The sequence below is a fragment of the Saimiri boliviensis genome, chromosome 7 (genome assembly GCF_048565385.1).
Source record: "Saimiri boliviensis isolate mSaiBol1 chromosome 7, mSaiBol1.pri, whole genome shotgun sequence".
Lineage (NCBI taxonomy): Eukaryota > Metazoa > Chordata > Mammalia > Primates > Cebidae > Saimiri > Saimiri boliviensis.
This window is the reverse complement of record NC_133455.1, coordinates 62,592,919-62,620,072: the sequence shown is the minus strand read 5'-3', so window position 1 is coordinate 62,620,072 and position 27,154 is coordinate 62,592,919. Positions and strand designations below refer to the sequence as shown.

Below are 27,154 nucleotides of genomic sequence, written 5' to 3'. Positions count from 1 at the left end.
TCAAAATATTCAGTCAAAATGACCATTGTCATTATATTTTTAAGAAATAACCATGTATTTTTAGCAATCAATAAGGAAAAAGATTGACAAAAGAAACTATAAGCGAGCATGCTATTTTGAGTTGCCGGAGGATAGAGACAGCCCAAGAAGAATTTCAAGAGAACTGCTAATGAGAAACCTTCCTTGGTGAGACTTGAACTGACTAGCTATTCCCCCGGGCTGCTCGTGCACATCTCATAACTAATTGGGACATTCCATCAAGACCACATGCACAGGGTCACAGCATCCAAACCGTCAAAGAAAACGTTGAGGCTGCACAAAGAAGGGACTTTGTGCAATGCCCCTTTCATTGAAAAAAAATCTATTTAAATGAAATCTGTCGAGGACATTATGTCAAAACTGCAACTGGAAAAATCTATTTAAATGAAATCTGTCGAGGACATTATGTCAAAACTGCAACTGCTTTTCTCACATGGAAGAATTGCCCCTATTAAACCATAGTAACTACAAACAGAAATTATGTATAGCTATTGGCCAGGCATGGTGGCTCATGCCTGTAATCCCAGCACTTTGGGAGGCTGAGGCGGGTGGATCACCTGAGGTTGGGAGTTCGAGACCAGCCTGACCAACATAGAGAAACCCTGTCTTTACTAAAAGTACAAAAAATTAGCCGGGCATGGTGGTGCGTGCCTGCAATCCCAGCTACTTGAGAGGCTGAGGCAGCAGAATCGCTTGAACCCAGGAGGCAAAGGTTGCAGTGAGCTGAGGTCACGGCATTGCACTCCAGCCCACACAACAAGAGTGAAACTCTTGTCTCAAAAAGAAAGAAAAAATTATGTGTAGCTGTGCATATGCATGTATGTGTATATCTATAAATAACCATTTAACAATATGTATTAAGCACCTGTGTGTGCCAAGTACTGTTTTTTGTTGTCTGTTTTCGTGACAGGGTCTCACTGTGTCACCCAATCTGAAGTGCAATAGTGCAGTCACATCTCACTGCAGCCTGTCTCAGGTGATCCTCCCACCTCAGCCTCCTGAGTAGCTGGACTGCAGGTCAATGCCACCATGCCTGGCTAATTTTTGTGGTTTTTGTAGAGGTGGGGTTTCACCGTGTTGCCCAGGCTAGTCTCGAACTCATGGGCTCAAGCAATCCTCCCACCTCGGCCTCCCTAAGTGCTGGGATTACAGGCGTGAGCCACCATGCCAGGCCCAGGTACTGTAATAAGTGCTTGTACATAAACAACTGTCCCTACATTGTAGTGCTAACATTTTAGAAGGGAAAGTCAAAAAATAAGCAATAAGCATAATAATAAATTAGTTAATTACAGTGTTAAGTTAGAAGGTGTTACACGATATGGGAAAAAGAAAATTTGAACAGGGGAAGAGAGTGAGAGTGCTGAAGGGGAGTGTGGACAGGGCTGCAACTTTAAGTGGAGTGCTTTATGCAGGCCCTGTTGAGGAGGTGGCATCTGAGCAAGACACGAAGGAGGTGAAGGAGTGTGTAGGCAATTTTCTCTGAAAATAATGATCCAGGCAGAAGAAACTTCCAGGGCAAACTCTCTGAAGCCAAAGCACTCCTGGTGTGTTTGGGGAGCACCCCAGAGGCCAATGTGGTCAAAGCCAAGTGAGCAAAGGGAAGGTAGCAGATGAGGTAATGGTGGATACTGGGGAACCAAACCACAGAGGGGTTTGGGATTCATTGCAAGGACTTTGGTTTTTATTCCAAGTGAGATGAGAAAGTCAAAGAGCAACATGATCTGACTTCAGTTAGGAAAAGATCCCTCTGGCTGGTTTAGAAAAGAGCAAGGGTAGAATCAGGGCTGAGGGACAGGAGCCCATTTGGGAGTCCAGACGCAAGGTGATGAGGGTTGGGAGCCGTACACTTAATGTGTTTGTTCGACTAGATTCATTTATCTAGCAAATATGCGTAGCCACTATGCCAAGTGCTGGGGTGCTGTGGCCATCAACCTGGTCACAGTCTCTCTTCTATTACTGTAAACAACGTAGGAGTTGACATGGATGGAAGGTTCCCTGCAGGTCAGGCTGGCTCTAAGCACTTGAAAGGTATTCTCTCGGTGAACCTGAACTTTATCTCAAGGGCTCAGGTACCACTATTGTCCTCATTTAATGGTGGAGAAAGTCAAACACTGAGTGAGTTGGCAGCCCAAAGTTGTGCAATCAGCCAAGTCAAGATTCAAATGCACAGGCTTGGGCTACAGAGTGCCCTCCCTAAAGATGGCAGGTGTGATGAGGGTTATAATAGGGTGATACGGGAGGGAGAGCAGGAAGGCCACCTGGAGGAGGTGACATTGAACCTGAGGCTTTATAGGAGTTAACCAGAAGAGTGGATACAGGGAGGAGAGAATGCAGCGGTGGAAGGGGGAAGGAAGAGCATGTGCAAAGAAAGACCTAGAAGTAAGAAAGCAGGACATCAGAAAGCAGAAAAAAAACCCAGATGTTGTTGAATCCTAAGTGTGCTAGGGGTGGTGACATAGAATGAACCAGAAACACTGGCAGAGAATAGAAGTTTGGGTTAATTAAATCTATTGACCAAAAATCTACTGAGCTAATGCATCCAAATTGCATATTTGATACTTTTTATTCATTTGCAGAACTCAAGTATCCAAACAATGATTGCTTATTCTGAAAGAGAGAACATTTTAATTTTATTTTTTAATTTTAATTTTTTTTAAAGGGATAGGGTCGCCCAGGCTATAGTGCAGTGGCATGATCATAGTTCATTGCAGCCTCAAGCTCCTGGGCTCAAGTGATCCTACTGCCTCAGCCTCCCCAGTAGCTGGGACTATAGGAACATGCTACTGTGACTGGCTAATGTTAAAATGTTTTTGTAGATATGGGGTCTCACTTTGTTGCCCAGGCTAGTCTGAAACTCCTGGCCTCAAGTGAACCTCCCATCTTAGCCTCCCAAAGCACTGGAATAGCAGATATGAGTCACCATACCCAAAGAATACATTTCTTTCTTTTTCTTTTTTTTTAAACAATCTCACTGTGTCGCCAGGCTGGAGTGCAGTGGCACAATCTTGGCTCACTGCAAACTCCACCTCCTGGTTCAAGCAATTCCCCTGCCTCAGCCTCCCAAACAGCTGAGACTACAGGGGTGCCCTACCATGCCCAGCTAATTTTTGTATTTTTTGTAGTGACAGGGTTTCACCATGTTGACCAAGGATGGTCTCAATCTCTTGACCTTGTGATCCACCCTCCTGGGATTACAGATGTGAGCCACCATGCCCAGTCCCAAGAGTACATTTCTTATTGCCCCCAAAATTGGACAGATTATTTAGTCTTAAGTGATATAGGAATAGGAAAAAATTTAGATTCCACAAACTCTATCCACTTCTGTCCAGAACATTTCGTTGACTTTGCTTCAGAATAAGATGGGACTTTCTTGGCATATAATGAATGTCTGGAGGTAGGACAAGGCACTGACTCCTTAAGCACAGAATCCCCTTTACTTCCAAAGTGGGACCTGGCTTGGCCCACTGAGAAATGCCCAGACTTTGAAGCCAGATGGATTTGAGATTAACTGGGGTGATGTAGTTGATTGCTCATCAGTGGCACTGGGAATGAATCCGCCCTGCCTTGTACTTAACGTGGCCTCCTTTCTCAGAGGAAATGTTGCCGTCAGTTCTTTTGGGGATGTCAACAACTTGGCAAGAAAGAAGGTTTCCATCAATGTATTGTAGTGATTAAGGGGCAAAAAACCTGAGAAATGCCACCTAAATTCCTGCAGGATGCATGCGGGTGTTCACAAAGAACATAAACTGAGCAATTCAAAAAGCCGCAGAATCATGCATGCTGAGTGTGGCACACTCACCTACATAAGGGGCAGCACTTTGACCTGGAAGCCAAGGACCAGGAAGGCAGCAAGACAGAAAGAAACAGGGGACGTTGATTCCCCGGTTGCCCTTTGCACCTCTCTACTCAGTAGCTCTAACTTAAGTTGTTCAGTGGACAAAAGTCCAGTGTACTCAGTAGCTTCAAACCAACATTTAGTGTCAAAAAGGTATTTGAGGCCAGGTGCGGTGGCTCAAGCATGTAATCCCAGCACTTTGGGAGGCTAAGGTGGGTGGGTCACCTGAGGTGAGGAGTTCAAGACCAGCCTGGGCAACATGGTAAAACCCCATCTCTACTAAAAATACAAAAATTAGCTGGGTGTGGAGGCACACGCCTGTAGTCCCAGCTACTTGGGAGGCTGAGGCAGGAGAAATCTCTTGGACCTGGGAGGTAGAGGCTGCAGTGAGCTGAGATCGTTCCCCTACACTCCAGCTGGGGCAACAGAGTAAGATCCTGTCTCAAAAACAAACAAAAAGGTATTTGGAGGAAGCATTGGATCCAGTGACAGTAACGATTTCAAAGCAGGGAGAGATCCAATGGCAAAGATGGGACAGGAACAGCCTCAGTGCATAGGAAAACATGGCTATAACTACGAAAGCCAAGACTGTGTGTAGGGACAGGTGAGGGAAAGGGATCCCTGCTTGTCGGGGATCCGTCCGTTTCACACATGGATGCTGAGAGAAAGATGTCTGAGAGGGCAGTGGGTGAGAAGAACAGTTGTGGCCAACTGGCCGGAGGATCACAGGCAGAAACATCAACCCTTTAAGATGCCATGAGCATCGCTGCCTGAAGGTGGCATCTCTCACTCTGAAAAACTGCTGTGAAGATTAAGAAGCCTTGCAATACATTTTTGGAAGGTCAGTTGACATCTGTTTTCTATTTGTCAAGTTCTGTCAGCACTTCTGTGAGAACTGAGCCATTACACCAGCCTTGGAAACCAGAGGCAGCTGGAGCCTTCAGGCCTGGCATCTCCCAGGCCCATGGCCCCACCGCAGTGGGGGACGAGTGGGAAACGCTGTGCATCCCAGCTTCAGTTCTCTGTGTGCGCCGCTCCCACCATCACTTACCTGCAGACTGCTTCAAAGAGCAAACAGGCTCTAAGCATTCAGCCTAGTGAATCCATTGTTCTCCTCCCATAAAACAAACAACTTAGAGCCTCTCCAGTCCTCTGATGTGTTTAATTTGTTATCTAGCAAGCAAGAAAAAGAAAAAGACATTCTCCCAAATTCTGTACAATTTACAGTCCTCCAGCTATGGAACTAGGATTCGCCCAAGAGGCAAAGCAGTTGGTCCCAGGGGAAAATCCAGAACTCAACAACACTCAGAGTGGCCTGGTGGTGGTTATCAGAATGGTGTTTCCAAACGGTGCTTATCAGTGTGCAGAGGCATTTACCACCAGTAGGAGCAGCGTTCCATGGATGCGGTTCAAAGGGCAGTCCAAGAAGCAGTGGGTCACATTCCTGCCTATCTCCCTGCAGCCCTCCCACGCCAGTAGGTAACCTGGACTTGCTTCACCAGGGTTGGGGTTCGTGATGACAAGCCGTGTATGACAGGCTACTTCCCTCAGATCGGTGTGTAACAATTGATGCCCAGTGCTTAATTTTAGCCGTAAGAATGTTTATGGTGAGAGATGGAAGGTCAATACCTAAGCTGGTCAACCGGGCGTGGTGGCTCATGCCTGTAATCCCAGCACTTCCAGAGGCGAAACTCCATCTCAAATAAAAAAAATAAAATAAAATACTTAAGTTGGTCATGGCTTAAAATTTTTTTTCACTTTTTTTTTTTTTTTTTTTTTTTTTTTGGAGGCAAGATCTCATTCTGTTGCCCAGGCTGGAGTGCAGTGGTATGATCACAGCTCACTGCAGCCTCAACCTCCTCCCACCTCAGCCTCCCAAGTTGCTTGGACTATAGGTACATATGCCGTCACACCTGGCTAATTTTTTGATGTTTTGTTGAGACAGGGTCTCACTATGTGGCCCAGACTGGTCTTGAACTCCTGAGCTCAAGTAATCCTCCCACCTCAGCCTCCCAAAGTGCTGGGATTATAGATGTGGGCCACCATGCCTGGCTAGTCAGCACTTAAATTATCAAGATCCTGGGTGATTACTCTGAGGTTTCTCAGCAGATGGAAAAGTATGACCAATGCCTAAACATAAGGCTGCCTTGGTAGGAGCCTAAAAATCCTGTGACTCTATAGAAATCAGTTGCTTGTCAAGTCTAATTATTTGTGTTCTCCATTAGTAATTCTGTGTTGTTTTAGAACTAACTTTAAAATGAAGAAATACTTAATTTTATTGATCACTACCCATGTGCTGTGTTTCTGTGACTATTGCTGTTTCTGTAAAAACAACAGCAGCCACTTGTCACTGCAGAAACAGTCCCTTTGGAAATCAGCAGCACTTAATTTAATGCTGGCATTTTTGTTGCATGTCTCCCCAGAAATGCTTGACTTAATATTCTTACAATAGAAAAGAAAAGCAATAAAAGCTTTCGAAGCCAGATGTCCCTTAAAAAAAACTGCTGATGGGGAAATCTTTTCTCACACAGAGATTTCAGTGAAGATGATCAGATGAAGTAAGCTACATTTAAAGTTTCTGGCTCTTTCATTTACCTTAGTCAAATAAAGCTTGTGTATTTTAGAGATGAAATCAAAGGTTGTTCTTCCGACAGAGACAGATTCTGGGGATTGTCTTATATTAGGGAACCCATTTTAGCAGTGACTTCAGCTTTCACAGGTGATAATGCTGTTCAAGACATGTTCAGCAAATGGAAGAGTTCCAAAATCTCTCGTTTCTGGGCTGAAGATCCTATGCTTGAATATTTATAAGACATTATTTACTAGCTAGCCTGGCAAGTAAAGTAACATAACGAAACCCCGTCTCTACGAAAAATATGAAAATTAGCCGGGTGTGGTGGTGCATGCCTGTAATCCCAGCTACCAGAGAGGCTGAGGCAGGAGAATTGCCTGAACCCAGCAGACAGAGGTTGCAGTAAGCCAAGATCGTGCCACTGCACTCCAGCCTGGGTGACAGAGTGAGACTCCATCTCAAAAAAAAGAAGACAATGTTGACTGGTTTTCTGATCTGTACCAAATCTTGACTGTCAATTTGCTATTCTTCTTTTTTAAATGTCTGTGGTAAACACATGTTCATCTCAAACATTCCTTTATCAACAAAGGAATGTATGTGTTGGAGGGAGTCAACAACCAAGAACTGGAGTAATTTGTTTTTTTCTCTTCCGTATTTCCCTTGGTAGAATCTACCGTTGTGTGATAGCATTAACTCTCATCTGTTTCATAGCAAACTAAAACCTACATAATCTAAATGCATTTGAGCTAATCCTTCAACTTTGCCACCTTCATCATAATTGCCAATAAATTGTAAACGTAGCTGGCTTGAGCCAGGCACAATGGTGCATGTCTGTAGTCCTTGCTTCTTGTGGGGCTGAGGCAGGAGGATCACTTGAGCTCAGGAGTTCCAGTCCAGTCTGGGCAAGATAGTGAGACCCCGTCTCCTAAAGTATACATATTTTATATATAAATACATACATATATATATATATACACACAAAAAATATATATTTCATATATATTGTATTAAAAAACTATATATATCTTATTTAAGCCATGTATATATCTATATGAGGCTTACATTTTACTTTCGTCATTTCCCCTGCTTACTTCTGCTCATTCTTCTTTTAGTGCCCAGTTCAAACATCACCTTCTCTGAGGCCTCACTTTCCTGTTCTCAGTCATCCTCCATGAGTAAACTCTCCCTATGCTTCGTGTGTACTCTATTGTGCTTATCCTACTTTACTTTTTTTCTTTGGAGACAGGGTCTTACTCTGCTGCCCAGGCTGGAGTGTGGTGGTGTGATCACGATCCACTGCAGCCTCGACCTCCAGGGCTCAAGACATCCTCTTGCCTCAGCCTCCTGAGTAGCTGGGACTACAGTTGTGCCCCAACATGACTGGCTAATTTTTAAAATATTTTTATAGAGATGGGGTCTTGCTGTGTTGCCCAGGCTGGTCTTGAACTCCTGGTCTCAAGTGATCTTCCTGACTGGGCCTCCCAAAGTAATGAGATTACAGGTGTGAGCCACAACTCTTGGCCTCATCCAACTTTGTAGTCACGTCTTCATGTGTCATTCTCATTAGGTTGAATGAAGATGGACTATGCCTCATTCATCTGTGCCTGCCAGGCCCTGGCTCCATGCCTGACGTTATAGAAGGTTTATATAAATAGCTGTGAAGAAAAGAATGTCATGTGTTGAGCACTGTGATGGGACAAAGGATAGAGAAGGAGTCAGTCCCTACTCTCAAAGAGCATACAATACAGTGAGCCAGAAAAGACCTGGCCATAAATACGATGCAAGAATGTATGCGACAGGAGGCATTGCCAGTAAGACATTTGAGAAAGGCATCAATGAACGCTGGGAGAACCTTCCAAACAATAGACCTGCATCAGCAAAGGAAGAAAACATGAGGTTTCTTTAAGTTGCCCAGGTGATGTTAGGTAGGTGTCAAAAAGCAGTGGGAGAGAAGGTTGGAAATCTGGCTGGGCCTGGGTGGTTGAAGGTCAGAACTTTTGAAAATTCTTCTTCAAATGATAAAGATCCACTAACAGTCTCTTAAGCACCAAGAGTGATGTGGGAACGGTGGATTGTCATTGCTTTGAGGGTAAAATGTAACCAGATTGTTGAGAAGAAAGTGGACAAGAATCCTGACTAATCCTCAAGTCCCATTCTCTCAGCTACTGAATAGAGAGCAGGAGGAAGGGCACAATCTCGGCTCACAGCAACCTCTGCCTCCCAGGTTCAAGCAATTCTCCTGCCTCAGCCTCCTGAGTAGCTGGGATTACAGGAGCGCACCACCACACCAGGCTAATTCTTTTGTATTTTTAGTAGAGACAGGATTTTACCATGTCGGTCAGGCTTGTCTCAAACCCCTGACCTAGTGATCTGCCCCACCTTGGCCTCCCAGAGTCCTGGGATTACAGGCATGAGCCACTGCACACGGCCCACAGCAATCTTTTAAAAAGATAATTCTTCCAGGATGCAAGGAAGGACATTTGGTTGAGAGGCAGGAGGCAAGGAGAGCAGTTGGGAGCTAGGTGTTACAAAGGCCTGAGGAAATGCTGTGGAGGTCCAAGGAGAGGGATGTGCAGGGGAAAGGGTTACTGTGAGAACTCCATCAACAGTTCATTAACTGGAAGGAGCCTGGTTTGGTTAGGGGGAGGGGACAGAGGCAAGACGATAGGTTGTGTTTCAGATATAATATATATAAGGTGCTAGAAACACATCCAGGAGGATGTTTCCAGCAGATCATTGATAGTGTGTGAAAAGAACATGAGGGAGAGACAGGGACAGAGGGCAATTTGTTAGCTCTTCACAAAAAGGGTTGGATGGCAGAAGCCACGTGACTTCACTCATCCCATGAAGATAGGTGGGATCCTTGCTGTACAACTGCAGGCCCAAACCTTAGGAAAAGCCTTCATTTAAGAGCAGAAGGAACACAGCCAGCAATATGGTCAAAGGTGATAAATGTCACGTTACGTGAACTTTAACACAATTAAAAAACACTGAGGGAGAAAAAGAGACCCATTAGCTACCACTCCCTTCCCCTCCAACCCCTGCCTCCTGGCCCTCAGTGCCCACCAGTCTACTTTCTGTCTCCATGAGTTTGCCTGTTCTGGATGCTTTGTATGGTGGAATCATGATTTCCTTAGAGGTCTTTTGCATCTTTCACTTGGCATAGTGTTTTTAAGGTTTGCCCATGTTGTGGCTGCCGTCACTACTTAATTTCGTCGACAAATAATATCCCATTCTATGGTTTTCATTTTTGAAGGGATGGGGTCTTGCTGTGTTACCCAGCTTGATCTCAAACTCCCGGCTTTAAGTAATCTTCCCACCTCAGCCTCCCAAGTAGCAGAGATTACATTTATGAGCCATAGCACCCAGCTTTGATATGCCACATTTTGTTTATTTATCTGTCAGTCGATGGACATTTGGGTTGCTTCCACCTTTTGGTGTTATAAATGATGCTGCAACCAATGTTCCTGTACAAAAACAATAGATACTAAGAATCATCATATGAGAAGGTTATCAATGAACATGAAGCCAAAATTTGTAGGAAAAAAAATTATAAAGGTGTATCAGGCAATTACTTAGTAAAAACATTATTTTTCTTTATTTTATAATGTTTTTGTATTTGTCAGCTATTAAAATGATATATTATATCGTGCTTTCTTTTCTATTACAAATTCGTGTTCACCATTGGACCTTAAAAAAAAATGGCATTAGGAATCTAAGAGAACCAGAAACATAAGGTTTAAGGAAGCCAAGCTGGTTGTAGCTTCTAGAGAGGTGATGAGGAGGTACGGAGAGTTCAAGGGTAGTGGAGGTGGAGCAAACACTTGTGCATCTCATGACTAAGAAATAAATCACCAATGACTTTCAAGAGGGCACTTCCAGGTGAAAGATAAGGACACAGCCACAAGTCTAGGAGAATGCAAATTCAAATGCTTGTAGGAAGGATACTCTGACAACCTGGTGACCACATGCCCCACCCAAAGGTAGTGCCAGCAGCTGTGCCCACATCATTGTTGCCATGTAGAAAAAGGTGGCCCAGACCAGTCAACTGTGTGACCATTATGGAAAAGACAGGAATTCTCATTTTTAAGTGAAATTTTTCACTTAAACACTGTGAAGGTCAAGTAAAACACCCCAATAGGCTCTATCTGGTATTTCAGCTGCCAGCTCTGCTATCCCTGCTCTAAGGGCTTGGCTTGAGGCATTGACAACAGGACAGGAATATTTTGAAATGTAAGACAGTGCAAGGGTATCCAGTCTGATGGCTGTTAGGGTTGGGAGGAGACTAGAGTGCTAATAGGTGTCAAAAGGAAGATCGAAAATTCTGGAGAGAGATCCAAGGAGGGGGTGGAGGACGTGAGATCCTTAGTGAGAAGAGGGACCTTTTCCTTTGAGATGAGTGGGATGAAGAGAGTGAGCAACAGACATGTTAAGTGTTGAGAACGAGGGTCAAAGTGAATGAAGGAACATCAAAGACCCTGAAATTAGTGTCTCAATGCACTCTAAGTAGAAGGTAAGCTCTCTCAGGACCTCACTTCCAAGATAACAAAGAAAAGAAGAAACAGCCAGGTGTGGTGGCTCATGCCTGTAATCCCAGCAGTTTGGGAGGCCGAGGTGGGCAGATCACAAGTCCAGGAGTTTGATACCAGCCTGGCCAACACGGCAAAACCTTGTCTGTACAAAAAAAACAAAAATAGCCAGGCGTGGTGGTGCACATCTATAGTCCCAGCTATGTGGGGGGCTGAGGTGGGAGGATCACTTGAGCCCAGGATATCAAGGCTGCAGTGAGCCAAGGTCATGCCACTGTACTCCAGACAGGGTGACAAAGCAAGACCCTGTCTCAAAAAAAAAAAAAAAAAAAGAAAAGAAAAGAAGAAATAATGGTTGTGCCAAAATGGACCAAGACCACATGCAGCCTATTCTCTATACAGCCACACCCAACGTGTACCCAAGGACAAGGCCATTAATCTCATCATTAAAAACAAAGTAGAGGCCATAGCTGTCAGGGCCATTTCTGAAGTGGGTGTCATCCATATCTGTGCTTCCCAGCTGTATGGGAAACTGCACTGTGATATGAGCTGTGCCATTCATGGCCAAGTAGTCAGGAGTCATTCTCATGAAGCCCAGAAGGATCCAATACCCCTTCCCAATTTAGACGCACAGGTGCTGCTCCTTGACCTCCGAGACAGCCTGTAAGGCGTTTTCAGTCTTAAACATGGAAAACTATCCTCTGGAAAAAAATAAAATGGCAATCATGCTTTTTAAAAAAGTGGACATTGAGATCATCTGCTGAGGATGAGAGAGACAAAGGCTGGACTTTAGGCCGCGGGAGGATGAGGAGTGTCTGAAACAGTCCCCAGAGTCAGGATGTAACCAGCAGCAAATGAAACCAATCCAGACCCGGTTGAGGTTGAAAGCACACAACCACGGGCATTTTTCACTTCATCATCACTTCTTGAGTGGCTGCTTTATTCTGGGTACCGGACTAAACTCTAGAGATTGAGTCAAGTGAAGGAGGAAGATGAAGAAACAAGTAATTACCACAGGGCTGTATGTGTCATAGAAGGGGTATAAACAGGGCACTTTGGAGAAAACAGAGGAGGAACATCTTGGAAGGCTTTCTGAGGAGGAGACAGTGACGTTTTTATTTGAAAGCTAAGTTGTAGTTGCTACGAAAGCAATGTGGAAAGCCAGAAGAGACCATCTATACAAAGCACTAGAAGGAGCAACGAGCGCGGGCCATTCAGAGAATCTCGGCTAATTCCACAGATCTGAAACAGAGTGCCTTGGTAGATTGGGTGGGGGTGAAATTGAAGAGCTGACACGAAGAAGCATAAATCGTTATGGAAGTTGGATTTGCCCTGTAGACAAGACAGAGCAATAGAAGAATTGCAGGCATACCGGTGACATCATCCGTTTGTTAGAAAGAACACACTGGCCTGACAAACGAGGAGGCCAATTTTGATGTGTAGTTATGAACCCAGTCACAGCAGATATATCTTGATGGATCTAACTAAATCATGGCACTCTTAATCTCTTTATCCACTAATTAACATAGGGTTGGGACGTGCAACCCAGTTCTGGTCAATCGGGTATAAATGGATGTCTAAGGGAGCCGCTGGGAAAGAGTTCTTTTGTAAGAGAGAAATGATTGAGAAGAAAGCATTTGTTGTGTCTTCCTGCCTTCTCTTTCTAGATATTACTATATGAAGATGTAACTTTTGGAGCTGCAGCAATCATTTTGGGATCATGAGGCAATCAAGCTAAGAATGAAAGCCAGTAAGTTGAAGATAGCAGAACAGAAGAAAGAACCTGGATTCTTGGTGACACTTTTGGTCCCCAAAACTACTCTGAGCTGGCCAGCTTTGAACTTACCAAGTCAATAATGAAAGCTTGTATGGTTTAAATCATGATTAGTTGGCTTTTTTGTTAATTGCCACAATGCCTTACCTGTGGTCATCACAGTAGAAAAGTGAGGGAGCAAAAATCCTAACCTGCTACAAGGGTCACTCAGAGATAGCCTCATTTCCATACTCAGGAGACAGGATGCATATGCTTGGTTAATCTTCTATGAGTCTCATCAGTCTTTATTCTTCCCTTCCACATGTCTCAGCTCCATCAGATGAAGCTTTTTTATTCATCTACATTCTCTTCTTCATTGCTTTCCTTGTTCTCTCCCAGGCAGAATTTATTTTTGTCATTTAAAGTCTGACATGGTTTGGCTTTGCGTCCCCATCCAAATTTCATCTTGAACTGTAATGCCCAGGTGTTGATGGAGAGACCTGGTGGGAGGTGACTGGATCATGGGGGAAGACTTCCCCTATGCTGTTCTCATGATAGCGAATGAGTTCTCATGAGATCTGACGGTTTTATAAGGGACTATTTTCCCTTCACTCTCCCTCACTTCCCTCCTGCCACCTTGTGAAGAAGTGCCTGCTGCCCCTTCACCTTCTGCCATGATTGTAAGTTTCCTGAGGCCTCCCCAAAGCCATGCAGAACTCCGAGTTAATTAAACCTTTTTCCTTTATAAATTACCCAGTCTCAGGTATTTCTTCATAGCAGTATGATAACAGACTAAAACAAAGTCCCAGGGTCTTGGTATTTATTATAATAAATTACAGTTCATTCTGAGGCCAGGGGTTCTGTTTTCTTTATCTTAGTGCTTACGGCAGAAAGACTGGCAAATATGAATCATAGGTGCTCAGAAAGTGTGTTTTAAATGGAATTTTTGAGAAAGCGTCCCAAATAACATTAAGGAGGATCGTGGGCTTTTTCATGAGCTTCCCCAGATTTGCCTGACTGGCTTCCGAGCTGCTTGCAGAAGGCACAGCTCTGGTGGTGCGCGCCTTCTCCTGTGGGATGACTGCCTCAGGCAGAGCCCCCGTTCCGCCCACATAGTGAGAGCTGTGGCAGAACTGGTTCTCAAGTCAGTCCAACCAGACTGTGGAGTCTTTGGCACCTCCTCCGACTTTCAGATGCAGAGATACACTGTGCCTCAGGATGTGGCATCCCCAGTGGCTGCCTGGAGGGGTCTTTGGTTACACAGCCTGGGCGTGCTAGAGAATTATCACTCTGTAAGGTCTACTTGGACTAAGGAGAGATAGGAGGTGCAAAGGAGCCACACATTAAGTCATCTCCCTCACTCCTGGTGGACCACTCTGTGCACCGTAATTCCACACAACCCCATCAAGCAACCCACTGTGTGATCTCAGGAAGCTGTAGCCCGCTTCCTGATGCCCCACTTGCTTTCTCTCCATCCCTGATTGACTTCCTTTTTACTCACTCTTGCTGTCCTGGAATTGTACGTCCTTCCTTCTAATACAATATTAGGCCAGGTGTGGTGGTTCACACCAGCATTTTGGGAGGCCAAGGCAGGAGGATCGCTTGAGGCCAGGGGTTCAAATCTAGCCTGATCAACATAGCGAGACCCTGTCTCTACAGAAGAAAAACAAATAAACAAACAAACAAAAAAGTAGTTGGGCATAGTGGTGTGTGCCTGTAGACCCAGATACCTGGGAAGCTAAGGCGGGAGGATCACTTGAGCCCAGGAGTTTGAGGCTACAGTAAGCCATGAACAAACATTCTGTTTGTTTAAGGAAACTATTATCCATGGGGGCATTTCTTAAAAATTCAATCGGTTCATTTAAAAAATAATCTTAGAGGAGGTGAAGTGAAGTCTCAAGGGCAGCAAATTAACTCCTAGGATAAGCAAACATTTAATTGTCCTTGATTTTAAAGATTATCAGTTTAAGCTTGATAATGATTCCTTTAAAGTGGCATTATTTCTCAATACATCAAGCCTGTGCTGACAGGTTTCTTGAGAGAGAGTTGGAAGAATAATTGGAAGATGCATAATTATTCTTTGCTTGATGTTTGGCTATCTTAATGTGTGATCTAATGTCAATAAAACTTACAGCTAACGATACGCGTATCTGAGTTATTTTCCTTTGACAGATGTGAAACACTATATTACTTTTAAGCATTAGTCTGTTTATCACAGATATCTTTTTGATGCAGTTAAATTTGTTTTATATTAAATCCATGTAGGAGTTAAATATAATTAGTAGAAATATGCTGAGGGGGAAAAATGAGGTTTGAATGTCAGTGGCAGCTTAATCAGCTTGGATTTGTAGATGCCTCTGCCTGTAGGGGTCTGAAAACATTAACCCAAATAAATAAAAAGCATAATTTACAGTACAGATATTAACCTACTTAATCTTATCTGACATAAGAAACAAAGTTTAAAAATGTTAGTGTATTGCTAAACCACCCAGAACAGAAACACATATGCAAACTGAAAAAGAAAAAAGAATAACTATTGGGTCTGGAAAGGGCCCACAGGGGAATTATACAAGTTGAGAACCTACCAAGGTAAAAATGGAGTATCACAAACCTAACAAAGATGGCAATCTTGATAATTTAAATTTCAAATGATTTGATCATACTTTCTTGAGAACTCGCCCATATGAGATGCCATTCATACTGAAATATGTACATCTTAACTGCAGCCAGTTCTCAGTCATCCCACTAATTGATGAGAGTACAGTGGGGCCAGGCAAGGAGGCTCACATCTGTAATCCCAGCACTTTTGGAGGCCAAAGCAGGAAGATCACTTGAAGCCAAGAGTTTGAGGCCAGCCTAGGCAGCATAGCGAGATTCTGTCTCTACACAAAAACTGAAAAATTATCTGGGTCTCGTGGCACGAACCTGTAGTCCTAGCTACTTGGGAGGCTGAGGAGGGAGGATCACTTAAGCCCAGGAGTTTGAGGCTGCCATAAGCTGTTATCATGCCACTGCCTTCTGGCCTGGGTAACAGAGTGAGACCTTATCTCCAAAAAAAGTTACTAAATAAATATAAAAGAAATTAGTGTATGGTGGGCCCCAAATCAATCAGCAAATTTGTTAAATGCTAACTATGGGGATTTAAAAGGAAACTTATGCCAAAATCTACTGCCTGGGTTCCTCCGGCTGTGGTCCGTGATCAACCTGGAAATTGCCAACACCATTACAACCTGCTTTATGATTGAGCTTGCCCACTCACCAGCCCCTCTGGAAAAGGAAAGATAATATGAAGTAGCGAGGGAGTGGTCAGGGGGTAGGATGGTTCCGGGAGCAGAATTTTAAGAAGGCAATGGCCACTGGGCACAGTGGCTCACGCCTGTAATTCCAGCACTTTGGGAGACCGAGGCGGGTGGATCACAAGCTCAAGAGATTGAGATCATCCTGGCCAACATAGTGAAACCCTGTCTCTACTAAAAATACAAAAATTAGCCAGGTGTGGTGACTCATGCCTGTAGTCCCAGCTACTTGAGAGGCTGAGGCAGGAGAATCGCTTGAACCTGGGAGGCGGAGGTTGCAGTGAGCCGAGAATGCACCATTGCAGTCCAGCCTGGCGACAGAGCAAGACTCCGTCTCAAAAAAAAGAAAACAATGGCCAGTGACCCAAGTGTTGTTCTTAAACAAGAGCAATGAATGAAGAAAAGTCGTTAGTTACTTAGAAACAGTCACGATGTTCTTCAAAAGAGTAGTTTCAGACATTCCAACTTCTGGCCATAATGAAGTAGCTGGAGCTTGAATTCACCTTGAATAACAGGCAAAAATATATGAAACAGCTGTTTCCAGACTTTGGACAATAGATAATATGGGACTGTGATCCCTGAGAGAAGGTGGCCTTGATATCCCCTGGGCTTTCTGCCTGAAGACACATGTCTGGCAATGGAGAAGGGAAGGGGACCCATGTAAGACAACAATGGTCTTACTGAGTTGAGGAGCCCAAGATCCGAATTCAGGAGGGTTGAAGTCACTGGAAATTATAGGGCAGAGTTACAGAGTTTCTCTCTCAGAAAGAGAGTTCCGGAAATCTGCATGGTGTCATTTTGAGCCTTTGCTGAATATGGTAAAACTCCACTGAACGAAGAGAGATGGAGAACTCAAGAGCAGTTCCTGAGCTTACAAAGGGCTGGAAATTGCTCAAGGGGTGACCGGCCAGAGGAGAGTGTCCTCACTGATCACTAGGAACATTCAGTGGAAGCACTAGAAGCGCCATGCCTTAGAGATGTCACTGAACTGTTCCTAGGATAAAAGCTACTTTAGGTCTGCCCTACCAAAGCTTAAAAACAAACCCCAAAACGGCCAAACTAAACCAAGTGCCTTTCTGCCTGCCACTACAGTCTTTGAAGGAAGATAGTAAGATGTAGGCACTCGATAATATAAGACTCACAACGTTCAGCATCCAATAAAAAATGACGAAACATGGCAAGAGGCAGAAATATGTGACCCATAATCAGAAAACGAATCACTCAGAGGAAACAGATCCAGAAATGACAGAGAGAGAATTAGCAGAGAATGTTAAAACACCTATTATAACTATTTTTGACTACTTAAATGAAAGCATGAACAAAGTGAGGAAAGAAATTGAAGACATTAAAAAGAGAGAGAGAGAGAAGTTTCAGGAGAATGCCGCCATACCGAAAAAAGAAAGCAGTGAAGACAACAAAATTAAGTTAGAAGACAAAGACCATTTACTCAAAAGTACAGCTAGAAAGACGGACAGGGGTAGTGAGGCAAAGGCTAGGCTGTTGTTTGGTTTTCCTAGAAAAAAACGAGACAGAGGCTAAAAAGAAAAGCAAAAGAAGAAACAGTTGAGAAAGAATGCTTTGTTAGAGGAAATTATGTGAGGTTAATGGTTCTAGGAAGCTTTAAGAAAGAAAACTTATCTCTAAAGAGAAGAGGAATGATTTTATCCTGAGATAATGGAAAGAGGTAAACATAAAATAGAGACAGAAAGTTTAAGGGAATTAAACAAGGCCGGGGTAACTAAGGGAGTCTCAGTAAACAGAAAGCAGCAAAATCCTTCACTAAGAGGTGGTAGTATTGGAGAGAGCAGTGTGTGGAAAAAAAACAAAATGAGAAGAGAGAGCCTGAACCAGAGACTTTGGGAAACAAGCCTCAGAGAAAATACAAGAGATGAATGATGAAATCCCAGCACTTTGGGAGGCCAAGGTGGGCCGATCGCTTGAGCCCAGGAATTCGAGACCAGCCTGAGTAACACCGTGAGAGCACCCCCATCTCTACCAAAAATAAAAAAATTAAAATTAGCCAGTCATGGTGGTGCATTCCTGTCGTCCCAGCTACTTGAGAGGCTGAGGTGAGAGGATCATTGGAGCCTCGGAGATGGAGGCTGTGCTGAGCTGTGATTGTGCCACTGCTCTCCAGGCTGGGGGCAGAGTGAGACCCTGTCTTAAAAATGAAAATGAAAATCTAAAAAGAGTTGAATAAAAGGATTGCAAAGGTGTAACTCAAAATAGCCCCATTTTCCCAATTGGAAACCAGAATTAACAGAAGGAAATAAATAAATGGAAAGGAAAAGTGAATTGAGTTTAAATGTTAAGAAGAAAACAGTTGTCCTTTTTCATTTTAGTGTACTAAATCCTAGTGAACTTTCTGGAAGAATAATGATACTGAAAGAGGAGCATTGTGAAGAAACAGTAAACTGGAAAAGCAGGAAAATAAGTGGGAAAAACTTTGGACCCACCAGAGAAGAATAGAATGGTTATAATCTTCAGTCTATTAAAATTTTATTTTTATAAAATTACATCTACGAACTTGGATAATAAAACTGTGTATAACTGACAATTGGTTGTAATAAAAATGACAAAGTCAGTTACATTTCTGTGTTGTATAATAAGGTAAATCGGGTCAGGACCCAGAAGATCTAATGTTGTGCATGACCTCTGGCTTGGTCATCTTTAAGGGCTAATCATTCTGTCTGTCTGAGTTTGTTTCTACATGCATAAAATGGGCAAAATGCTAATTACGCCTACTCCATATGAATTTGCACAAATCAAATGAGGGTGTAAATGAAAACACTTTGCATGCTGCTAAATGTTATGAAAGAAGATATGTCCAGACCTTTTTTGGGCTATCTATCCAGCTTACGGTGACTCTTCTTTCTCTGGCTGTTGGCTTTCCGGCCACTGCGATGCCGCTACCTCCCCATATGATTTACTCTTATCACTCCACCCACCTACCCACAATTAACTAGACCAGGATTAAACATCTGATCCTAGAGGCGTCCCTCAGATTCTCCCTCCTGAGAATTTAGAATTGGGGCCAAGACTATTCAATTTGGACTGATAGCTTGACAGAAATGTAAACTTTGGAGCAACGGGTTGGTCATCTGCTGCTGGCCGAGGGCATGGAGACACAGAGAAGGCTGGCTGCAGAAAGAACGAAGCCGACAGGCCCGGGGAGGCGCCCAGAAGAGGAAGAGAGGGAGCAGAGACGTCTGACAGCCATGCTCGACCCGGTCTTCCTCCTGAGGCCTGATGGCTTTACTGATCTGAGAGTCTGTAAACCACTCCTGTGCCCTATGAACAGAATCTGTTTTATTTTCAGAATCTGGCTCACATGTTTTTCTGTAATTTTCAATGGAAGATTTAAACTAAGGCAGTGTAATGGGTTGAAGAGTGTCCCTCCAGACTCATGTCTCCCAGAACCTCAGAGTGTGACTTTATTTGGAAATAGAGTCTCTGCAGATATAATTAGTTACGTTAAAATGAGGTACGACTGGATTAGAGTGGGCTTGAATCCAACGACTGGTATCCTTATAAGAATAAAAGAAGACACAAAGAAATACACACGGAGAAGAAGCCCATATGAAGACACAGGATGCAGGAATTGGCGTCCCACTGCCACAGGCCGGAAAATGCCTGGGGCCGCCAGACATTTGAAGAATCAAAGAAGGATTCTCCCCTGCAGACTTCAGAGGGAGCACAGCCTGCTGATAACTTGACTGTAGACCTCCAGCTCCAGAACCTTGAGAGGATACATTTCTGTTATTTTAAGCCACCCGGTTTGTGGTACTTTGTCACAGCCGCCCTAGGGAAGTCATAGAACCACTAGAACAGGAGGGTTTACCTCTGAATTGCTCTTTTCAAACTAGACTCTATGGTGACGAGACACCTTGTTGTCCGTAAGTGCTGCTAGGCCACGGCCCACCTCTGAGAAACAGGCCGCTAGTGGCTTATTCTCTATTGCCGTATTTCTTGCCATATAAAATCAACCCTACTGTTCTAGGCACATTTGTTGGGAGCCAAAGTTCCCCTGGGACTGAGCTAGTCAGAAGGAGGCCAAAAAGGACTTCCGGTGTCCAGCTGCCTCATAGGGACACTCAACCAAGAAATAGAAACACTAGATAAAAAAGTATAAGTATCCCAGTCCACGCTGAGCCTTTATTCCATTTCTCCTCGAGCCTGTAGACATCGCTGCGAAGCTCTGAGACCAAGAACGGCTGCCTAGCTAAGGAGGCAAAGACATCCTACACTGCCACATGAATCCTGGCAATAACCACCCATTATTGGGATTATCTGGGTATGCTCCCTGTTTCAACGCGCTTTAGTCAATGCTGGCAACCACAGCAAAATACCGTAGACCAGGTGGCTCAAACAACAGAAACGGCTGACGTTTCTGGAGACTGGGAAGTCCAAGATTAGGTGCCAGTCAATTCCTGTTGAGCAGTTCCTTCCCAGCCTGAGGAGGGCCACCTTCTCAGTGTGTCCTCACATGGCCTTTCCTCAGTGCAGGGTGAGAAAGAGAGAGAGGGAGAGAGAGAGAGAGAGAGAGAAGAGTGAGAGATTGCTCTCTTCCCCTTCTTATAAGGTTGCCAATTTTATTAGATTAGGATCTTGCCCTTATGACTCTGTATTTACCTCCCAAAAGCCTTATCTCCAAATACAATTACACTGGGGGTTAGGGCTTCAACATATGAATTTGGGGTGGGGGATATAATTCTGTTTACAGCAAATCTTTTTTTTTTTTTTTTTTTTTGAGACGGAGTTTCGCTCTTGTTACCCAGGCTGGAGTGCAATGGCGCGATCTCGGCTCACTGCAACCTCTGCCTCCTGGGTTCAGGCAATTCTCCTGCCTCAGCCTCCTGAGTAGCTGGGATTACAGGCACGCACCACTATGCCCAGCTAATTTTTGTATTTTTAGTAGAGACGGAGTTTCACCGTGTTGACCAGAATGGTCTTGATCACTTGACCTTGTGATCCATCCGCCTCAGCCTCCCAAAGTGCTGGGATTACAGGCCTGAGCCACCGCGCCCAGCCTACAGCAAATCTTAAAGGATCTAACTAATGTAGGCTAGGCCAAATGTACTCATGTATGTATATAACAGCCACACAGACTCAATATGTGTTTTTGAGGAGTGGGGAGGAAGCCCAGAAAACATGCCCTAAGCTTTGCTTCCATTTTTCCCTCCTCTAACCCTGGTGGTATCAGAGGAAACCCCCAGTCCTCTGAGGACATTTCCTGGGGAGCTTGTTTCCTGGGATTGGCCCTGCCCTGAAAAAGGCACAATGTATTCTGGGCTTGCGTGCACAGGGTCAGATTTATTTTTTCCCTTTAACGTCGTGTTAGAATCTTTTCACCAAACAGCTGGCTCATTCATAATTCTAAAGCAGGAGTCACACTGAAAGACAACTTCATATAATTTTTGTTACCTCACAAAGAAACAAAATGCTTCTAATTACATAAACAAGGACATGTGTGTATGTTTATACTTCTTATATACCAGTTGTTGTGCTAAGTGATTTATATATATATAATCTATAAAAATTTCTATATATTATATGTAGAAATATATTTCCACATATATATATAGTGAATATATATATAAAATTCACTTTATCCTTACAACAACCTCATGAGGCAGTAGTGTTACAAGCCAGACAGTTGAGGCACAGTGAGGTTAAGTAATTTGTCCAAGATCATACAGTACTAATGCTAGGACTTGACACAATATGGCTTCTGAGTCTGTGCCTTTATCTGCTACCCTGTACTGCTAAGCTAATAAACCATTAGTCCCAGCTATGAGAAACTGCTGGCGTAGCAGTTGGGGCAAAGGTTGAATAAGGGGTATACAGATGGGGAGATCAAAATGTAAGCAACTCTGGTGCAAAATGTAAAAAGTTCTGTAATAGAGATTATGGGCAGAAAGCTATGGAATCAGAAAATTATCATGAGAAAGACATTCTTTTGCATGAAGCATTTCTTAGCCTATTAATGTCTATAGATTTTGTTGGTCATAGAGTAACTGACAGTCCCAGAAGTAAACATAAATTACCTTGGAATAAATCAGTATCAATTCAGGGCACCATGTGTTAACTTTAACTGACTCGGGACAGTGGGCAAGCTATTTGGTGGATGTGGAAAGAGATGCAAAGTCTTACTGTCACATTCTTACTGTCACAAAGTCTTACTGTCACAAGAAATGCAAAGTCTGACTGTCCTGAGCGAAGGGCTGGTTGCTCTGAAGTTGTGTCCCCAGGGCAGAAAGGCAAGAGGATTGTGTTCCTTCCCATTGCTCTTGCTAATCAAGTGGCCCTGTGTGCTCCAACAAGAAGTTCTTCTTAGTTGGATGAATGGATGTGTAGAGAGGCAAGAGGCCAGGACTTATGGGCTCAAGAATGTGTAAGATTTATTGGAGCTGCTGGTTAGAACACTGCTGTTTTCGTGAACTGGACCAAAATGCTCTCACACGAAGCTTTCACCAATAAAATAAATAGCCTCAGGTGTCCATCAGCCTAAGGGGACCTGCTAGTTGTTGATATAATTGCCAAACCACTCACTGGGAACTTGACAGATGAATCCTTTAGCTTTCAAACCAGGGTGAGACTTTTCACCAAAAAAAAAAAAACCTAATATTTTTTAGAGAAAAATAGAAATCTTTCAGATATTCAACAAATATTTATTGAGTGCCTACTATGTAACAGACACTGTTCCTGGAGATTGCAATATATCAATGAGCAAAAGAAAGATTTATACCCTCATGGACCTTATACTCTAGTGTAAGGTAAGGAGATAGGTGATTAACGATAGACCCACTAACTAGGTGAATAATGTATATTCTAGGAGGCTAGAAAGTGTTATGGAAAAAGAGAAAAGTAGAGCAGAATAAAGGAAATGAAAGCATGGGGAACCCATTGCAAAATCATCAGGGCAGAACGCATTGAGGAGATGATTTCTGAGCAAAGACTTGATGGTGTTGAGAGGATTAACCAAGTGGACATGGAGGGAAAGAGTATACCAGACAAAGGAAACAGAAAGGCAGGACTATGCCTGGTGTTTTAAGGCTACCAAGGTGGCTGGAGCAGAGGGAGGGAGCGGAGACCAGAAAGATGGAAGAAATAAGAAGGAGCTGATTCTTTGTGGGCTTGCAGGCCATTGTAGGGACTTCTACTTTTACATTGTAGGACCTTTACTCTTAATGAGGTGGGACTGTATTAACAAGTTTTGAGCAGAGGAGTGACATGTTTTCTCTTATGTCATAACCAGATCCTCTGACTCCTGTGTTGTGAGTTGACTTTATGACAGCAAGAATGGAAACAGGACAACGAGATAGGATGCAATTGCAACAATCAAGAAAAGAGATGATGCTGGCTTGGACTAGGTTACCAATAGCAGAAGTGGTGAGAAGTGGTTAGATTTTGAGGGTCGAAGTAGGTAGAGTTGCTATGGATTGGATGTAGTGTGTGAAAAAAAAAAACAGTTTAAAAAGATGATTCAGATGAACATGAACACCACGATGGAGAAGGCTACAGGTGGGGCAGGTTGTTGGATATACGAGTCTGGAAGTCAGGGAAAAAGTCTGGATGGAGAGATAAACGTGAAAGTTGTTGGTATGCAGATGATATGTAAAGCTAAAGTCTGGACAAGACAGCCAGGGAAGTGAGTGTGGATAGAAAAGGACTCAGAGCAAGTACTGAGCCTCGGAGCACTCCAAGATGAAGGGGTTGGGAGAAGAGGAATCAGCAGAGGAGACTAAGATGGAGTGATCAGTGAGGCAGGAAGAAAACCTATATGCTAAATTCTGGAAGCCAAGTAAAGAAAGTCTGCCAAGGAGGAGGTAGGAATTGATTGTGTCAAATGCCGCTGAGAAGTAAAAAAAGCTGAGGGCTGAGGATTGACCATTGGATTTAACAACATGGACATCATTGGTGGTTTTGCCAATGAAAGCTTTGTTGGAGTGATGGGGGAAAATCCAGACAAATAGATTTACAGGTGAATGGGTGCATTTGATTATATGTATATCATACCTCAACTAAGTTGATTTAAAAACACTAAAAGAGAGGAGGGTTGACAGAATAACCCAAACTCGGAAATAACACAAATGCCCATCAGCATTGGAATGGATTTTAGAAGTCATAGCATATTCATTCCATGGAATATTATAGACTAAGCAGGAGTCAGCAAACTACAGCCTGAGAGTCAAATCCAACACTGGAACTGTTTTTATAAAGCTTTACTGGCACACAGCCATGACCATTTGTTTATGTGTTGTCTTTGGGTGCTTTCATGGGCCACAGCAGCAGAGTTGAGTAGTTGTGATAGACTTTATGGCCTACGAAGCCTAAAATGTTTGTTATCTAGTCTTTACAGGAGAAGTTTGCCAGTTCTGGTCCAGAGCAATCAGAATGAGTGAACCATCGCTATTTATAGCAACGTAGATTAATTTCCCAAATATAATGTTGAGGGAACAAAGCCAGATACAAGAGTACACACTGTATGATTTCATGTGTATGAAGTTCAAAAGCAGGAAGACTCATCTATATCAGGAAAATTCTTCTAGCACTGTAAGTGCCAGAAGTTAAAATAGTTGCTGGGTGCAGTGGCTCATGACTGTAATCCCAGCACTTTGGGAGGCCCAGGCAGGCAGAGATCACGAGGTTAGGAGATCGAGATCATCCTAGCTAACACAGTGAAACTCCATCTCTACTAAAAATAGAAAAAAAAATAGCTGGGTGTGGTGGCATGCGCCGATAGTCCCAGCTACACAGGAGGCTGCAAGGCAGGAGAATCGCTTGAACCCAGGAGGTGGAGGTTGCAGTGAGCCGAGCTCACACCACTGCATTCCAGCCTGGGTGACAGATTGAGACTCTGTCTCAAAAACAAACAAACAAACAAACAAACAAAAATAGTGGTTACCCTGGGATGAGTGTCTGGGAGGGTTCAGGAGGTGAGCTTCTGGGGTGCTGATAAATTCTATTTCTTGATATGGGTGCTGGTTGCCAGGAGCATTCAGTTTGTGAAGATTAACTGAGCACTTAGGATTATGTGCACATTTCTTTTTTTTTTTTTTTTTTTTTTTTTTTTTTTTTTTTTTTGAGACGGAGTTTCGCTCTTGTTGCCCAGGCTGGAGTGCAATGGCGTGATCTCGGCTCACCGCAACCTCCGCCTCCTGGGTTCAGGCAATTCTCCTGCCTCAGCCTCCTGAGTAGCTGGGATTACAGGCACACGCCACCATGCCCAGCTAATTTTTTGTATTTTTAGTAGAGACGGGGTTTCACCATGTTGACCAGGATGGTCTCGATCTCTTGACCTCGTGATCCACCCACCTCGGCCTCCCAAAGTGCTGGGATTACAGGCTTGAGCCACCGCGCCCGGCCTATGTGCACATTTCTAAATGTCTAAAATAAGGTTTACTAAAAATTAAAAATAGTAAGAGAAGAACTGGGTTATAGCAATTCTTTCATGAAGTTTTGCTCTAGAGTGGAGAAAAAAAATGAAGGGTAGTTCACAGGAGAGGCAGGGCTTTTTTAAAAAAAACTATGAAAGTTTTTTTTTTTAAGCTAGGAAAAACAATAGCATGTTTATATGTGGATGGGAGGAGGGAACTGAAGGTTTAGAAGAGGAAAGCGAGAGTGCTGGAGCGATGTCCCTAAACAGTGAGAGGGGATCCATTCTGGTGCACAAGGGGAGGGACTGACTTTGGACAGGGGTGCAGGGAGTTCATCTACCAGCACATTTCGGTTGAGTGAAGGCACCTACAGCCTGGTGCCTACCTTTATGCATGGTAAAAAACAATTCTGGGTTACCAAGTAACTCCTTTGTGATCTTCCCAAAGCGGTTCCCTGTTTACCACTTCATGAATAATAATTTCACTAATCGTGAACACTTTACAGGTGCATTCACAGAGATCTCATTCGATACTTGCCTTCTAATGAATGCAACATATTTTCTATCTCTTCAGTGAGATGGCACAGAGCAACTCAGAGTACCTAAAGTGATAGTCTACAGTTCCTGTAACCAAGCCTGGGCTGTGACCAAGGTCTCTGTATTAGTTTGCCAGGACTGACATAATAAAGTACCTTAAATGACAGAAATTTGTTGTCTTACAGTTCTGGAAGGTAGAAGTCTTGAGATCATGGTGCCGGCAGAATTGTGCTTTCTGAGTGCTGTGAGAGAGAATCTGTTCTGTGTTTCCCTCCTAGTATCTGCTGGTTTGCTGGCAACATTCGCTGTGCCTTGGTTCATATACGCATCGCCCTAATCCCTCTTTTCATATTCACATGGTATTCTCCCTGTGCCTGTGTCTGTTTGTGTCCAAGTTGCCCGTCTTTATAAAGACTCTTGTCTTATTGAATTAAGAACCCTATTTCAGTATGACTTCATCTTAACTAATCACATCTGCAAACTAATCACATCTATTTCCAAATAGATTCCAAAGATTTCACACTCTGCGGGACTGGGAGTTAAGACCTCAACATGTGAATTGGGGTGGGGGGACAAAATTCAACCCACAAAATCTCCTAATGCTACATTTAGTGTCAGGCTTAATGACAGTAGATTAGGCAAATGTAGACCAGGTAGAATTTGAGGGTCAATGGGATTGAAAAGGTCTTCCTGGTGCGTCACTCTAATGCCTGGCAGTCCTATTGTTTGAACATGTTTTCTTTGATGTTACTCTGAGGTGACTCTTTTGATCTGTTTAAAGAAGCAAAATCTTGAAAGCCAGGTACAGTTGCATGTACCTGTAGTCCCTGTTATATGGGGATACAAGAGACTGAGGCAGGAGGATTGTTTAAACTCAAGAGTTGAAGGCCAGCCTGGGAAACACGGCAAGCCCTTGTCTCTGAAAAAAAAAAAAAAAAAAAAAATTAAATAAATAATAAATACATTTCCAAAAAGAATGCAGAACTTAAAGAATAGAAGGAAGACAGGAAAGGCAAAGACTAAAGAGATTTGTAAGGAAAAGTGTTCCTCTCAGGAAGCCTTTTACCCCATTTGGCCCAGAATCACATGCATTGAATTCTTGTTTGTCTTTTATAACATAAAAACAGCTCCCCTAGGCTTCACCCCTGACATTCTGATTCTGCAGCCCTGGGGCCCAGGAACCTGAATTTTAGCATGCTTTCAGGTGATTTGGG

General features: G+C 43.5%; 1 protein-coding gene across 4 annotated transcripts in view; it reads left to right on the top strand.

Annotated features, from left to right (window-relative positions):
* Positions 1–27,154, top strand: part of YEATS4 (YEATS domain containing 4) — a 137,838-nt gene that overhangs the window by 79,591 nt on the left and 31,093 nt on the right. Inside the window, exon 8 of one of the 4 annotated variants that reach the window (XR_012518419.1) lies at positions 12,643–25,085. The exons of the other annotated variants lie outside the window; for them this stretch is intronic. The gene's annotated coding sequence lies outside the window, so the exon portion shown is untranslated. Of the gene's footprint in view, positions 1–12,642; positions 25,086–27,154 lie in introns of those variants that run through there. 4 annotated transcript variants of the gene reach the window in all.